We start from the raw sequence: 17,168 nt of genomic DNA, 5'->3' as shown, positions 1-17,168 counted from the left end.
TAAAGACGTGCGACAGGCACAAGAGTCCGATGGTGAGTGCAAAGCCCTCGCTTCCTACTGCCAGAATGGTTGGCCTAAAAGGACCACGATACCACTGCACCTCTCAAAGTACGCCTCTGTGGCAGACGAGCTCTCTGTCTGCGACGGAGTTCTGCTGAAAGGCGCCCGGATAGTCATCCCATCGTCCCTTCGGCCAGCGGTCTTGACGCTGTTGCATGAAGGTCATCAGGGCATCAACAGGACCAAAGCCCTAGCTCGGGAGTCAGTTTGGTGGCCCGGTATCTCGACAGACATCACCTCTCTCGTTGCCAACTGTGAACAGTGCGCTTCCACCTGCGTGAACTTTGCCGAGCCCCTGCTCTCCACGGCCCTACCTGGACATCCCTGGGAGTTCCTTGGAATAGACTTGTTTCACCTCAACGGCCAGACGTTCATCCTGGTGGTGGACTATTACTCAAGGTTCCCTGAGGTGGTGACCCTGAGGAGCACGACAGCTCAGGCAGTCATTGACGCTCTCAAATCCATCTTTGCCCGCCATGGAATCCCGCAAGAAGTCAGGTCAGACAACGGCCCACCGTTCTCGTCGCAAGAGTTCGCGGCATTTGCAGCGTCATACGGCTTTAACCACAGGACCAGCAGTCCACACTACGCTCAATCGAACGGAGAGGCAGAGAGGATGGTGCGTACTATCAAGGACCTGTTTCGAAAGTCAAAGGATCCTTATCTGGCTCTGCTCAGCTATAGGGACACTCCAGGAGTCAACGGCTTTAGTCCAGCCCAGCTGCTGATGGGACGTCAACTCAGAACCAGAGTCCCAAAGCAAGGCTTCCAGCTATGTCCCAAGTGGCCCCCAATGAAAGAAGTTGTCGCCAAGGATGGGACTTACAAGCAGAAGCAGGCTGACAACTACAACAGGCATCATGGAGCTCGAAACTTACCGCCACTCCAAACAGGTCAGCGCGTCTGGGTGCGACCTGATCAAGTGCAGGCTACGGTCCTCAGTCCGGGGCAAAGACCAAGAAGCTACGTGGTCGAAACGGAGCGAGGTGGCACCCTACAGCGCCACCGGCGTCACCTAGTGCCTTTTGGGCCTACTGCCTCCGGAGAGGAACCACCACCATTGCAGCAAGTTCGCTGTCAGGAGCCTCAGCCTGCCAACATCGTGGAATCGACGGTCCCCCTCGGACAGTCTGTGCAACAGTCCCCTGCAGCCAAGGACCGCAGGGAATGTGTGACACGAACACGTTACGGCCGGCCTATTGTTCCGCCGCGCCGTTTGAACTTGTGAAACTTTTGATGTGTTTGGCTTGCTGAATCTCTCCCGTCTAACCTCCAATGCTTCAAGGGGGGAGATGTAGAGGTCGCCACAGTTCAGCCTCGTTTGTTAGGCTGCCACCAGAGTGTGGCGCCCCCTGTGACCTGTGTGTGTTTCTCTATATATGTTCGGGCCCAATAAAGAAGGGGCATTCCCTTTGCGTCCAAGCAAGCGGCTGTACGTTTTGGTCCGTCCCTGCGTGCTCATGCCCCGCGCGGCACCAACCACGCGACAGTAGCGACGCAAAGTCAGCAACCTATTGCTAACGCGGCGCCAGCTGCTGAACAAACGGGCAGCTTTGGTTTTGAGTGTTTCACGCGGAACAGTCAGGCTGGCGCAAATGGAACGTGGGCAGAGGCTAACCCTGATACGAGGCGTACCACGTCGAGCCCCTCGCCGCTTCGTGACGCGGACACAGAGGCACACATGCCACTAAATAACTCGACCCTGGCAGCGGAGGCATCCGGCACTTTGGGCAAGAGTTCGCCGTCGAGCGAGGCAATGTTGCAGAACGCGTTGCAAATCACGCAGAGCTTAGCCGGCGCCCTGCAAGGCACAATGCAGGCCTCGTCGCAGAGCGAGCGACCACGGATTAAGGTAGACATGCCTACCTACAGTGGGTACCACGATCGCACGAGTGCAAGTGAGTACCTCGACCATCTGCTGTATTACCAGCAGGCAACCGGGCTTTCACGCCGAACTAGTCGCGCGCGTGATCCCGGTTTCACTGACTGACCAGGCGGCCCGATGGTTCCGACTGATCGGACACCGATCACGCAGTGTAGAAGAGTTCCGCGTGAACTTCCGCGAGGAATTTCTTCCGGCCAACTATGAGTGGCGTTTGAGGAGGGAGCTGGAGCTTCGTACCCAGCATCCGGACGAGTCCCTGCTCGAATATGTTCGAGCGATGGACGAACGTACTTTATCGTCTCGCAAACCCTCTCGCCACCGATGCAGAGAAAGTTGAGCGCGTCACACGACAGGCGCACCCCACTTTCGCGGCCTACTTCAAAGGATGTAGGTTTACAGACCTAGACAAACGTGCCGCCGAGGCGAAGCGCATCCAGGGGACATCCTCGCGGCGCGAGCATACCGTCCGCCTCCACCGGCGGCGCTGTCACTCGATCGAGCCTCGCTGCGCGTGGAATGGCGACGCGATCACTTCCCACTCGTCTAGAGTCGACGCGTCGGCGTCGTTCGCGGAGCAGCAGGTCCAGCGTAGTTGGGAATTATCAGACCGCGCTTTGGACCCGTACGCCTACGCGCTGAGAACAGCACCGACTAATGCCGCACTCAGCGCGCCGCGACAGGAACGTGAGGCCAATGCGAGACTGGAGGAGTGGCACACGCCGACCTCAGTTCAAGGAAGCTACGGCGGGCCGTAGTGGAGCGATGGCCGCCCAGGCCACCGAGGCTTCCGCGGCCGTTCCTACCAATGCGGCCGCACGCCGGGCCGAGGCCGAGCGCGTGGCTCGGAAAACGTGCGAGGCCGCCGGTGATCCACCTTGGGTCCCGTGCGACGATGTCGAACACAGACGGTGGTATCGAGTTACTTGCGCCTTCGGCTTGTCGCGTAGGAGGTGTTGCGGACTCGCAGGCGCCGTTCATCGAGCTAACGATAGCCCGAAAGAAATCCGCTGCATTATTGGATACCGGAGCAAGCGCTTCATTGTTTGTTGACGAGATGTTGCATCATCTCCACGAGAACAATATCCGCTTGAGAGATAATGACAGCACCTTCCGACTTGCTTCCGGCACAGCACAATCGAGCGCCGCAGCTAGGTTAGTGATCCGTTGGGAGAAACGCGTCAGGCGACAACGCCTCGTACATCTCCCGGGTCTATCAGTGCCTGTTATTTTGGGTCGAGACTTTCTCGTCAAGTCGGGCATTGTAATAGACATCGGCAATGGAGGTTACCGAGAGAACGGAACGGGTGCGTTAAAGCTTTTCGCAAAAGCGCCCGTGTCAGCGGAGACACGCCAGTCTCCGGGCGCGGCGCGAGCGGGCCAAAGCCAAACGAGCGAACCGTAATCGGCGCATGGCGAGGAGAGAGACGGTGGCAGAACAGTGCGCCACTGTTCTGCGAGGAGTAGCGCACCCGCTCTTGTCAGAGGTCAATATACCGGAGAGAGAACGGGCACGGCTGTCGTCGCTGTTGTACGAATACGACGCGATTTTCACGAACCGTCCGGGCCGCACTACGCTAGTCAGGCACAGGATATACACGGGTGACGCTGCACCATGGAAATGTAATCCTCGGCCGATTAGCTTGACTAAGCGGAAAGCACTTGATAGCCCCTAAGACGAACTCATCGACACAGGCGTGGAGGAAAGGTCGAACAGCCCATGGGGCTTCCCGGTAGATAGTCCCGAAGAAGGTCAATACCTATCGCTTTTGTGTAGACTACCGCAGGCTGAGTGAGGTTAGGAAGAAGGATGCGTACCCATCTACTCTCCATTTCCTCTTTAGCGTCTAACCTAGGCGGGGCAAAGTACTTTACGACGCTCGATGCTAGTCGTGGATACTTCCAGGTCGAAATGGACGAGCGTGACAGAGAAAACGGCTTTCACTTGTCACCAGAGGCTCTTTCAATTTAAGAGAATGTCTTTTGGTCTGGTCGGAGCTCCCGCTACTTATCAAAGATTGATGGACCAAGTGCTAGGAGACGCGAAGTGGCAACATGCTCTCGCATATCTGGACGACATAGTGGTTTATTCGAAAACATTCGAGGAGCACTTACGCCACTTGAGAGACGTCCTAAACAGGCTGAGCTCTGCGGGTATCACACTGAACCAGAACAAAGCTCAGATAGCTGCGAGCAGAATAGCGCTGTTGAGATTCACGTTGGACAATGGCCGCATCCTGCCGAGTGAGGATAAACTCGAAGCTATACTGAGGTATCCGTCGCCGAACGATATCGGCGAACTGAGGCGCTTTCTGGGATTGGTGAACTTTTATCGCCAATTGATTCCAGACTACGCGGCAGTGCAAGCGCCTTTGACGAAGCTCTTGAGGAAAGACGAACGGTGGACTTGGGGTCAAAAGCAGGAGGCGGCACTGCGTGGCCTCACGAAGGTGCTTGCTGACACGGCCGAATTGCAGCTGCCCGATTTGAATAGGGAGTTTGTGATTCAAACAGACGCAAGCGACCTAGGCTTAGGTGCAATTTTGCTTCAGGAGCACGGAGGCACTATCCGACCAGCTGCGTTCGCGAGACGTTCGTTTACGCCGGCCGAAAGGAACTACTCAGTGGCAGAAAAGGAGTGCCTCGCGATAGTTTTCGCTCTGCGAAAGTTCGTCTATTACGTCGATGGAGTGGCATTCAAGATTGAGACTGACCACATGGCTCTCACTTGGTTGAGGCGCATGGGCGAGCCGAGTCGTCGTGGAGCGGCATAGGTACGGACAGCGCATCCAACTACCTGGGGAGACCACAGCAGCATTCGTCACGGCGTTGTGCGAGCTGGCATTGAGTTGCGACTTCGGTGAGCAAGTTGAGGATTTCATTCGTGACCAACTTGCAGCGAAGACGAGAAACCATGTTCTTCGGGAACGCCTACTTCTAAAAGGCATTTCGCTTACTCTTGAACGTGTGCTGCCTATTGCCAACAATATTGAAGAAGCTACGAAATACTCACTTGAGCTGCAGTCATTGGCTGCGAGCATTCAAAAGGTGGAAAAATGTCAAATTCCATGCCGTACAGAATCACGATTACCGCTACCGCAGCAGCACAAGTCTTGCTTTCGTTGCGGGTCTTCGCAGCATCTTGCAGATTACAAGAAATGCAAGGCGCAGAATAAGATATGCAGCAAATACGGCAAATGAGGACATTTTCAATGTGTCTGTAAGAGCGGCACGCCAAACGAGCGGGCCCTCGCGGTCCGAGAAGTCGATACCTGCAGTACACATCCAGCGACCTCGACGTCTTACTTCTCGCACGTCCGAGCAAAGCAGGAACATACATCCAAGTTCTCGTGCAAGATGTAGCCATACGTTTCCTCGTAGATATGGGCTCTGCTGTCTCGATTCTGTCCACTGTCACGTATTCAAGGTTGAAATGCCTTTCCATGCAGCCAACATCAGCTTCACTTTACAATTTTTCTAGGCAAAGGATAAGCACAGAGGGGTGTTTGACAGCGCCAGTTGTCTTCCAGGGTCGACACGCCGACATACTTTCCTGCGTCGTCAACGACACCACTGACATCCTCGGCATCGACGCCATCGAAGCACTGCGGCTGCACATCAACGGTATGTCATTGCAATGCACCCACATTACGCAAGCGCCACAAAGCCTTGATCCGAAACGTTTTTGTCAGTTTTCGCACTTGTTTGAGGGAAAGTTAGGTATGGCAAAACATTTTATTCATAACGTCAAGATAAGAAAAGGAATCACATCTATTGCTGCTAAGTTGCGGCGCATGTCATTTTCGGTGCGAGATGCTGTACGTGAAGAGCTGCAGCGCCTTGAGCATGATGACCTCATCGAAAAGGTTGATGTGTCTGAATGGGCATCGCCAATTGTAGTAGTTGCAAAAAAAAAAAACGGCAAGATAAAAATTTGTGTCGATCTGCGCGAACCAAATAAAGCGATTGTTGTTGACAAATTTCCGCTGCCGCACACGGAATAACTATTGCACAAACTTCACAGTGCAAGGTATTTTTCCAAGATTGATTTAGCAGCCGCCTACCACCAAGTATTGCCGAGTCCTGAAAGCAGAGAATTGACTACCTTCATCACCAATAGTGGATTATACAGATTCAAACGCGTCTGCTCCGGCCTTGCATCGGCCCCGTCTGCCTTTCAGAAAATGATGGTCACTATTTTGCAGAACTTCAAGAACACTTTGGGCTACATCGATGATGTCCTTGTGTATGGAAGCACACGTGAGGAACACTTCGAGAATGTGAAACAAGTCTTGCACTTGATTGCAAAGTCTGGATTGAAGCTGAATGACAAATGCATTTTCAATGTACAAGAAATAGACTTCCTTGGTCACAGGATCAGTCACAAGGGGATACGCCCCTTACAAAGCAACATTGACGCCATCGAGGCTGCACCGGCACCAACAGATATTGGCACATTGCGCTCATTCTTGGGCATGGTGGGCCATTACGCCAAGTTTGTGCCTGACTATGCGGTGCTTGTCAAGCCTCTCCGCAAGTTTCTACGTAAGAATAGCCCAGTCACTTGGAATGATGCGAGACAAGTTTGTTTCGAGCAGCTGAAAAGTTCCTTGGCCACAAGATGTTTACAGCTATTTGATCCTGCGGGTGACATTATTGTCACTACAGATGCCTCGTCCATTGGTTTGGGAGCAGTGTTGCAGCAGACGAGAAATGATGAACTTGTAACGATTGCTCTTGCTTCTCGCAGGCTTGTCCCACAGGAACAGAAGTAGTCCATTGGGGAACTGGAGGCCCTTGCTTGTTTGTGGGATGCGAACATCGGAAAGTATACCTTTGGGGTCGCCCATTCACAATGCGCACCGACCACCAGGCTCTGGTCACACTCCCGAGTACACAAGGAGTAGGTCGAAGTCCGTTCCGGATTCCATGGTGACACGCCAGGCTGATGGCATACAACTTTACTATTGAATTCCATAAGGGTGACAGGAATACTGTTGCTGATGCTCTTTCAACGATGCCCCTCCCAAGTCATGTGGAGGAGGAAGAGAGAGAGGAGAGCATTTGTGTTGTCTCAACTTGCGTTAGTCATGCGGAGTTTGTCGTTCAAACTATGCAGGAGCCTCTGCTTCAACAGGTCATAAAGTGGGCGACGTCGGGATGGCCTGCAGTGAAGATGTTGCCTCCCGAGGCAATTCCGTTCTACCGGGTGCGGACTGAGCTCTCAGTCATCGGAGACCTGCTTTGTGGAGACAAATTCGTCGTACCTTCGTCCCTTGTAGCACAGCTTCTTGACGCAGCCCACGAGTTCCATCCGGGTATAACAAGGACAAAGCAGCGACTACGTGAACAATACCGGTGGCCTACTATGTGCAAGCAGGTAGAACAATTGATTGCATCTTGCGGGGTATGCCAATCAGTTGACAAGTCTGCAAAACTGGTGACACCACCCCGAAGCCAGTTGAATTCCCATCGGCACCATGGCAGAAGCTAGGAATCGATATCGTGAGCCCTTTTTCCAATGTGCCTGCAGATTGCTGTTTTGCTATTACAACCAGTGATTATTTCAGCAAGTGGCCATAGGTTTGTTTCTCGGCAAAAGTGACTACCGCAGCAGTCATCTCCTTTCTGCGAAGCACCTTCAGCAGGGAAGGATATCCTGGCGAGATTGTTAGTGACCACGGTCCTCATCTCTGGCAGTAACTCCATCCACTCACTCACCATCGAAACGTCCACAGAAGTGCTTTCTCCGCAGGAGCGGCTGTACGCTCGATGCCCAGATGCAATGCCACAAGGTCCGTTTTGTCTTTTAGATGGCGCCGTCAATGTTGATAGCAGTGCTTCGTGTATGATGCAGCCACTTGACGAGAACGTTTTCTAACTTCTCATGCTGTCCTTTTGCCGCTTTCCGCTTGAGCCCGAACTTGTTGGCATTCTGCAATATCACCGCTTTGTTTGCCAGGATTGTCTTAAGCGAAGATTCGGGTATCTTAAGGTCCCAGGCAATGCTGGCATTCGTGGCTCCATGCCGCTTTTCTGCTTCCTCGATAATATTGTCGCAGTACAACGCGGACAGTAGACAGGGAGACGTTCAAGAGCCGCAGGACAACTTATTCAAATACAAAACAGGCCAGAGACACGTCTTCTTCGTCCACGCCGAATCCCACTGACCCACTAGACGAAATCCGTTAATGTCCCTATCTTCGTTGCCGTCTGCATAGAAGAATAGACGCACGCGTCATTTGTCCCTCCCTAAGAGAGCATCGTCCCGATGCTAGACCAAAAGTGTCACTTGCGGAATTAAGGGTCTCTCGCATAGTTATTCGCTCACGTACGGCTTCACGCGGACAACGTGCACAAGTTCAGGACGGTGCGTGCGGCGCCGCGTACAATTGGGACTATCGGGGACGACCTCGTACGTGATGTCACTGAATCGGCGGAATACTCGATATGGACCGAAGTATCGCCTTAACAGCTTCTCGGAGAGGCCTCGTTTTCGTATGGGTGTCCAAACCCACACTCTGTCGCCGACGTCGTAGATTACTATTCGGCGGTGAAGGTCATAGCGCCCGGCGTCGTAGTCTTGCTGCTGGCAGACCCGCAAGCGCGCGAGTTGCCGAGCCTCTTCTGCACGTTGCGTAAACACAGCGGCGTCCGTATCAGTGTCGTCAAAGTCATGTGGAAGCATAGCATCTAACATCGTTTGTACATTCCGCCCATGAACAAGGGTGAACGGAGTCATGCGCGTCGTCTCTTGTTTCGCCGTGTTATATGCAAAGGTGATATACGGTAGGATGTCGTCCCAATTTTTATGTTCAACATCCACGTACATGAAGAGCATGTCTTCAATTGTTAATCCGTTGGTTTGTGGATGGTAGGCGGTTGATTTCCGATGCACCGTTCCACTTAGCAGCAATACGTGATCTAAAAGCGCAGACGTGAATGCGGTTCCTCGGTCTGTTATTACGACGGTTGGTGCGCCGTGTCGCAACACAATGTGCTCAATGAAAAAGCCCGCCACCTCTTCCGCTGTGCTTCTCTGGATTGCCTTTGTTTCAGCGTAACGTGTGAGATAGTCGGTTGCTACGATAACAAAGCGATTCCCGGCAGTAGAAGTAGGAAGCGGACCCAATATATCCATTCCGATTTGGTCAAATGGCCTTCGAGGAACCTGGACGGGTTGCAGGAGGCCGGCTGGTTTCGATGGAGGCGACTTGCGCCTCTGGCAGTCGAGGCAAGTGCGGACGTGATGGTGGTGTTAAGTCTTGGCCAGTAGTACCTCTGCTTCACTCTGACCAACGTTCTCGTGTAGCCTAAGTGACCAGAAGTCACCTCGTTGTGACAGGCTTGAAGTACTTCCATACGAAGAGCTGCAGGAATGACGAGCAGATAGGGGGACCCGGTCGAAGAAAAGTTTCTTTTGTAGAGGACTTTGGCCCGCAAACAAAACGACAACAGGCCTCTTGCGAAAACTCTAGGCGGTTTCGCAGATGTGCCCTCTAAGTAACTGATGAGCTCAAGCAACTCAGGGTCGTCCCGTTGTTGTTGGGCGATGGTGGATGTGTCCAGAACACAAAGAAATGCCGAGTCTTCTTCGGGTGGAGTAGACGACTCTATCGGCGATCGAGACAGGCAGTCAGCATCCGTATGTCGTTTCCCCGACTTGTACTTGACAGTCATGTCAAACTCTTGCAACCGTAGGCTCCAACGCGCCAGTCATCCCGAAGGGTCTTTAAGGTTTGTCAACCAACATAGTGAATGGTGGTCGCTGATAACTGTGAAGTGGCGGCCATACAAATATGGGCGAAATTTCATAACAGCCCATACTACGGCGAGGCATTCCTTCTCAGTTGTGGAGTAATTGGCCTCTGTGCGTGAGAGTGTTCTGCTTGCATAGGCAAGTACTCTTTCTGTTCCCTCCTGCCACTGCACAAGAACAGCTCTCAAGCTGACATTGCTGGCATCAGTGTGGAGCAATGTAGGAGCGGTCTCATCAAAGTGAGCAAGCACTGGAGGTGTCTGGAGACGTTCCCGCAAGTCAGTGAATGCACCTTGCTCTTTGTCGCCCCATACAAAAGCAACGTCGTCTCTCGTCAGGCGAATTAACGGCGACGCAATGTGAGCAAAGTCCGCAATAAACCGCCGGTAACAGGCACAGAGGCCCAGAAAGCGCCTGAAAGCCTTTTTATCGGTTGGTACTGGAAACTGTGCTACCGCCGCAATTTTTTCAGGATCTGGGCGAACACCTGCATGGCTGACGACGTGACCGAGAAACTGTAGTTCCCCGAAGCCAAAGTGTCACTTCTCCGGCTTCAGGGTGAGGGCGGCGGACCGGATGGACTGCAGAACCGCTTCAAGCCGTTGGAGGTGTTCTTCAAAAGTTGCGGAGACCACGATGACGTCGTCCAGGTACACTAAGCAGGTTTTCCACTTTAGACCCGAAAGCACAGTATCCATGAGGCGTTGGAATGTAGCAGGGGCAGACCACAAGCCGAAAGGCAAGACTTTAAATTCGCATAGGCCGTCTGGCGTCACAAAAGCAGTTTTTTCACGGTCTCTCGGATCTACCTCGATTTGCCAATATCCGCTCTTTAAGTCCATTGAAGAGAAGTAACACGCGTGACGAAGCCTGTCGAGTGAATCATCTATACGGGGAAGCGGGTACACGTCTTTCTTTGTCACTTGATTTAGTTTTCGGTAGTCCACGCAGAAACGCAAGCTGCCGTCTTTTTTCTTAAGGGGGGACACGGGTTGTGGCGACCAAAAATCGCGAAAAAAACTCGATTTTTTTTCTTGCATTTTTGGAATGTACAGCTATTATTGCATCTATATTGTTAATTTCATACCGATAACATCAGTATTTTAGCCGCAGTGACGCCTTATACGACATGTACTAGCTGAATTTCAGGCGGAACTTACGCTGAAACGGCATATTTTCCGAAACGCGCGCCTGCTCTTCCACGTGTGCTAGCGCGGACATCTTGGTCTCATTTGAAAGAGGCGACTTTTCCCTTCAAATTCCCGCCAGAACGGGCCCCATTCAGCCATTGGCCACTTATAAAATGCGCGGCAAAGAAAGGTACTAGAACGCCTTCCTATTCGTCACTCGGTGCACGTGACTTGAGCTTGCTTCCCGATTGGCGGAACTGCATGGCCATCGTCTGCTCCGCGCTTGGAGCCGCGCACTGAGGTGCGGCATCTTGCCCCAGTGTCAACGCGATATCTGAAACGAAACGCAAATTTCGAACGCGGCACAAGTTTGGTGCGCAAAAAGTGGGACGGACACTCATCGAAAACTTCAAAAAACGCTGCTCAACACTGCAAAACGCTCAGGACGCCACAACCTCAGCGACCGATGCCGAAATCGTCGATGCAGCAACGGCAGGCCTAACGACCGCATCGGCTGCTGCGGATACTGTGACAAGTCCGCCTGCCGTTGACCCTTCGACCCAGCGCTCGCGTACGGCAAGATACGATCTACCGGCAACCCTCCAAGCGGGAGGAGGAGGTAGCGAAAGCCAAAGCAAAGCTATCGGAGTTGTCTTCCGCTCCAGCGACGGAGAGGAAACGCGAGTGAGGGTGACAGTACCGACGATGCACTTCGCCCGCCTGATGGGACTACGTTTACGATTGTGGATTTGAGTGCCGTGAACACTTTATTAACATTTGCGAACTGCAACATCTGCAGTGGTGCCTTATAAATCGTCCGAGACGAGCGGGAATACGGACTCGCAGTGAAGCTGCGTTTTATGTGCGCAAATTGTGGAGAGATTGCGTCGGTGTGGAGCTCGCCGCGCGTTCACAGTGCTGAACGAATGAAACCCTTTGCTGTGAACCTTTTGGCTACGCGTGCCATGCAGGCAACGGAGAACCGACAGACCGCGTTCAATGACGTTTGTCTCGTTGATGGGCATCAGCCGTCGGGCTCTTCACACGAAAACGTGCCAGAGCTACGTGAAGACGAAGTTGACGCCAGCGGCCGATCGCGCGGCGCGTAATCTGACGAGCGACTGCGCGCGGTTGGTTCGCGAACTTTACGCCGAACTGAACATGGGTCATACTGGGAACATCATTGTGTGCAAGGGCAAGGGCCTCAAAGGACATAATGAAAGAACTATGTCTAAATCCGAGCGAGTAAAGTCGCACCCTCACGGCCGAGAAAGATAGGCGTCAAATGACAGCATCAGCCAAGAAATGCAAAGCATCAGAAAATTTGCGCCAGTCCCTCAAAAAGCGGCACACCGAGGCTGGGAGTCAGCAGGACTGCATGCCTGGTGCCTACTGAGCTGTTACAGCTGTAAATTTGTAAATAAAGTAGGGTTTTGCACGTTTTCTCACTTTTCTCAAAACATGTTTTTGGGTCACTTCACTAGACTGTTGAAGTGATATCTCATGATCTAGAACAGCTAGAGCACTAATTCTTTCTTTAGCAGAAAGCCTAATCTACATATTACAAAGTGCTGAGAGCAGAATTTCAAATTTGTGCGTATGTATATTTCCATTTTATGAATTTTCTTTTGGTGTGGTAGCCTTAGGTCAAGGAAAGAATTTTGATCACCTGCAGAATGGCTAATTAAAATTTCATTTGAAAACTTTTTGCAGCATTGCAGTTATTCCACATTATAGTATCTAGCTATGCAATAATATTCACTTTCTGCTGAGCAGTTTTTTTTCCATTGTCTCCGGAAACAATAGAGTGGCAGCACCGTCAATCTCCTGAACTAATGAACCTACAAGAAAGATTATTGCATATTTGAAATCAGCACGAAAAACTAAGTAAGCTTGTATATTTTCATCAGATTTGGCCATAAGATGCAGGTAATAATCTCCACAACCAATGTCCCCCCTTAACTAGAACTACAGGAGATGCCCAGGGACTCGTTGATGGTTGAATTACGTCGTCTTCCAGCATTTTTGTCACTTGTTGTTGTATGGCTTCACCACGCAGTGGCGTAGCTAGGTTGTCTGGCACCCGGGGCCCATGGGTCTTCTGTCACGCCCCCCCCCCCGGATTTAGTCGAGGAAGGCGAGGATATCGACAATTTCCGGAAGTCTTCAGACGTATATGACACCCCCCCCCCCCCCCCCCCCCTGGCCCCTTGCACACGGGGCCCACGGCCCCCCGGCCCCCCCCTGTTGCTACGCCACTGGCTTCACGTTCTCTGGGAGCCACACGATAAGGATTTTGGTGAATTGGTCTTGCCGTATCCTCTGTAATTATCCGATGCTTTGTTAGAGGCGTCCGTCCGACGCTGGACGTCGACGCAAAGCAGTCATTGAACTTCGACAATAGCGTGAGAAGCCGCTCTCGTTCGTGCTGCGACAAAGCAGTGCTGACGTCGAGTGCAGAAGCTGGGCCTTGCGTAGGTGCTTTTTCGAGTAACGAACAGCAGCCTCGAACATCCGCAACACTATCAAAATAAGCCACAGCCGTGCCCTTTGGAAGGTACCGTCGCTCTGTGCTAAAATTGGTTAGTAACAAGTTAGTGCGCCCGTCGGTGATATTTACGATTCCTCGTGCGACAGAGATACCGTGAGTCAGCAACAACGTGGTTATTTGGTCGGCAACTCCCTCGCAATGAAACGGTGTGTCCCATGCTACCGCAACAAGGGTGCATGATCGAGGTGGGATGACGACGTCGTCTTCTGCTAGACGAAAGGAGTTGCGTTGCGGCGATAAGCAATGGACTAAACCAGGGCTCTTATAAAACGTCACCATGCGGTCCAGAATGTTAATTACGGCGCCGTATTCTTTAAGGAAATCCATTCCAATAATCAAATCCTTGCAGCACACAGGAAGAACGATGAAAGCGGCCACGAAAGAAGAATCCCGGATACTAATTCTAGCAGTACATCTTCCAATAGGCATCAGTAATTGCCCGCCTGCCGTCCTTATGTGGGGTCCCATCCATGGCGTCTTTACTTTCTTCAAACGGAGGACGAGTTCCTGACTCATTATAGAGAAGTCGGCACCAGTGTCGACTAACGCTGTCGCCGGCTGTCCATCCACCAAAACATCAATGTCGGCGCTCACAATTTCTTCGGTGTCGGGGTTTATCGGCTTCATGTCGTTCTGCGGCGAGAGTGTCGGGGGCTTTTTATTGTCTTGCGGTTGGCCTGCAACCTTACTCCCAGAGGTGGCCGCCTTCAGTTTCCCCGGCGTGGGCTGGGCGACCTTCGTCCTCGGAGGTCAGCAAAAGTACGTCCAGAAAGGGGAAGGCATCTGACGTGGAGGGGTTGGAGAGCGCGACCGACGGCCGAAATCGGACTGAACATGCGGCACAGATTCGTCATTCGGGTCTATTGGAGGTCCCTGAAAAGCAGTTTGGTCGCGGTGTAGCATGGAGTCGTCAGTTGCACGTCGACCATAGGACCACGGACGAAAAGGTCGAAATGATGTGTCGCGATGCCAGCAATGACGCGAAATGTGGCCGACACCTCTGCAGTGAAAACAGAGTGGGCGCCTATTGACGGTGCACCATGCGTCGGTTCTCCGAAATTGCGGCCGTCCCATAGTGTCGTTTTGCGGCGTTGGACAAGGCGCTGTGAACGGCGGCTGGTGGTATGACTGTAGCTGCGTGACGGGTGCGCGCCTCGAAGCCTCCTCTTGCGGCGGCGACCAAGGAGCGACTGTCGGAGACTGGTGGTACGGCGGTGTGGTTGTAACGGGTGGTGGACATCGGACAGCGGCTGCGTAGGTCATGGGACGCTGGTGATCTTGCAGATCGGCTGCCGGTAACACCTGCCTGATTTCTTCACGCACCACTCCGGCGATTGACGCTACGGGTCTATCCACTGTCGCTGTCAGAATCTTTTGAATTTCTTCTCTGACGAGTTCTCTGATCAATTCCCGCAAGGGGTTCTGATACTCGCCAGTCACTGCGGCGGCATTGATTGTGGTGCTGGTGGACAGTCGATCGTACTGTCTGCATCTCTGATGAAGGGCCCGCTCAATAGCGGTAGCCTCCTTGATAAAGTCAGCGACGGTGACTGGTGGATTCCGCACAAGTCCCGCGAACAACTGCTCTTTTACACCTCGCATGAGGTAGCGCAACTTTCTTTCGGCAGTCATGTTCGGGTGGGCTCTACGAAAGAGGCGGGCCATGTCCTCGGCGAACATTGTTACCGACTCATTAGGTTGTTGTACGCGTAGCTCCATCATCTGCTGGGCACGGTCGCTTCGGTCGACACTCGCAAAAGTATCTGTGATTTTCTGACGAAAGTCATTCCATGTCGTTATGCTAGCTTCGCGGTTTTCGTACCAAGTACGGCCGCTGTCGTCAAGGGCGAAATGGACGTGGGAGAGCTTTTGCTGCTCAGTCCACTGATTAATCTGTGCGACGCGTTCATATTTGTCAAGCCAGTCTTCAATGTCTTCAAAGACTGCTCCGCGATAGCGATTGGGAACCAGAGGATGCAGAACGGTTACTTGCTGTGGACTGGAAAACCGGCTGCTTTGGGGTGCTTGAGTTGGCCTGGTTTCGACCATTGCGAGATGTGTGGAGCTCCTAGAGAGAGGTGGTTGAAGAGGGGAGAACTCCGGGGCAAGGCCTAGCAGTCGACGACTAAAGCGATGCACCGGTGTTGAAACTGGTGATAACGCGTCCGGGCTAGAGGAGCGACTCCCAGAAGGACTCCTGAGCATCAGGCGCGGTCAGTACCCCGCACCTCCACCAGTGTCGCAGTACAACGCGGACAGTAGACAGGGAGACGTTCAAGAGCCGCAGGATTACTTGTTCAAATACAAAACAGGCCAGAGACACGTCTTCTTCGTCCACGCCGAATCCCACTGACCCACTAGACGAAATCCGTTAATGTCCCCATCTTCGTTGTCGTCTGCATAGAAGAATAGACGCACGTGTCAATATTCAGCTTATTGCCGAATGATAGAACTGTCCACTTTCGTGACATCGTGCATCGCGTTGCTCCACACAACTCAAAACCTCCGCTGAATGCTGGTCGCTAGGATTACGATGAAGAACATGTGCGATAAACCTAGGCTTTTCCGCGCTACCTTGTCGGCGATCTGCTGCTGGGAAACTGGAAGGAGAAACACGCTTCCTCAATGCGATGAGAGGCGACGCCGCCAAGAAGAGAGGGAGAAAGTGATTGTGGAGAAGAAAAGACTGAGACAGAGTGAGGAAAGAGACCCGCGGCACTTTTCTTCTTTCCGCCGTTCCGTCCTGCCCTTTGCGAGCGTCATCGTATAAAGCGCGTCAGCCGTAAGATTGCGTCAGATAATCGAGGTTTTTAATGCATTGCTTCTACGGGGACTTCGCTGGGACTGCGCTAATCAGTCGTAAAACCCGGGTCGTCGCAAAACCGGGCGACGTACAACCGGGGTTCCATTGCACTGAGACACAATCTAAGGCACAAGAAAAGACATGACACCGTCAATGTCCTGTCTTTTCTTGTGCTTTAGCTTGTGTCCCAGTAGTTCGCACTCTGAATTTAGCCATGTTTCAATACACGTTAGTTTAGGCTGGGGAGGAGAAAACATAAACATCTTATTAGCAACAGTTCAATAGGACAGAACACACCACTGAGTGTAAAGGTTTACTTATTTTGTGGCTTTTCCCTTCTGCGTCTGGGCAACCTGAAACCTTCGCATGTGGAAGCTGCGTTGATTCAGCATCTGTTCTGAGCACGGTGTAAGAAGTATACCATGGTTCTGAGCAACCACAAGCCCTGTCAAATGCTGTCAGACTACTTGGCGTGGTAACACATGCACAGCAGCCGCGCATGCATAGCTTTCGATTCATAGCCACAGAAAGTTGTCAGCGAGTATAGTACACCTATGTTTACAAGTTTATATGGCCAATAAAGCTACTATCCTCACTTCATATCACTGTCGCAATTAGCTATCGCAATCAATGCTTCGCCTTTTGGGTGAAACTGCAACTTTGTTCGTTTCTTTTTCTTGGTCTCCTGTTTCAAGATCGGGCCCCTCAGTTCCCTTTCTTCTCGTTCATTCCATTAAGAGGGTTTCAAATTCGGCAACAACGATGCCTTCAGGTAGCATGTGCGGGTTTACTAACCAGTTGCCATCACCCAAATAGATTGCATACTCACGACAACTGCGGCAGAAAGGATGCTCCACATCCGCTGCCTCAGTTTTGTGAGTCGTGGCACTGGCTAACACTCCCAGGATTAGTTCTAGTAGTAAAACATAAATACCCCAGAAAGTAGATGAGAGATCAGTGCCGTGGTAGCTCAAATGGTAAGA

General features: G+C 52.3%; 1 protein-coding gene across 5 annotated transcripts in view; it reads right to left on the bottom strand.

Moving 5' to 3' along the window:
• LOC126538397 (spliceosome-associated protein CWC27 homolog) overlaps nt 1–17,168 on the bottom strand; it is a 275,758-nt gene that overhangs the window by 127,053 nt on the left and 131,537 nt on the right. The gene's annotated exons all lie outside the window — the stretch shown is intronic.

This window comes from Dermacentor andersoni, chromosome 4, assembly GCF_023375885.2.
Source record: "Dermacentor andersoni chromosome 4, qqDerAnde1_hic_scaffold, whole genome shotgun sequence".
Lineage (NCBI taxonomy): Eukaryota > Metazoa > Arthropoda > Arachnida > Ixodida > Ixodidae > Dermacentor > Dermacentor andersoni.
This window is presented reverse-complemented; position numbering and strand designations above follow the sequence as displayed.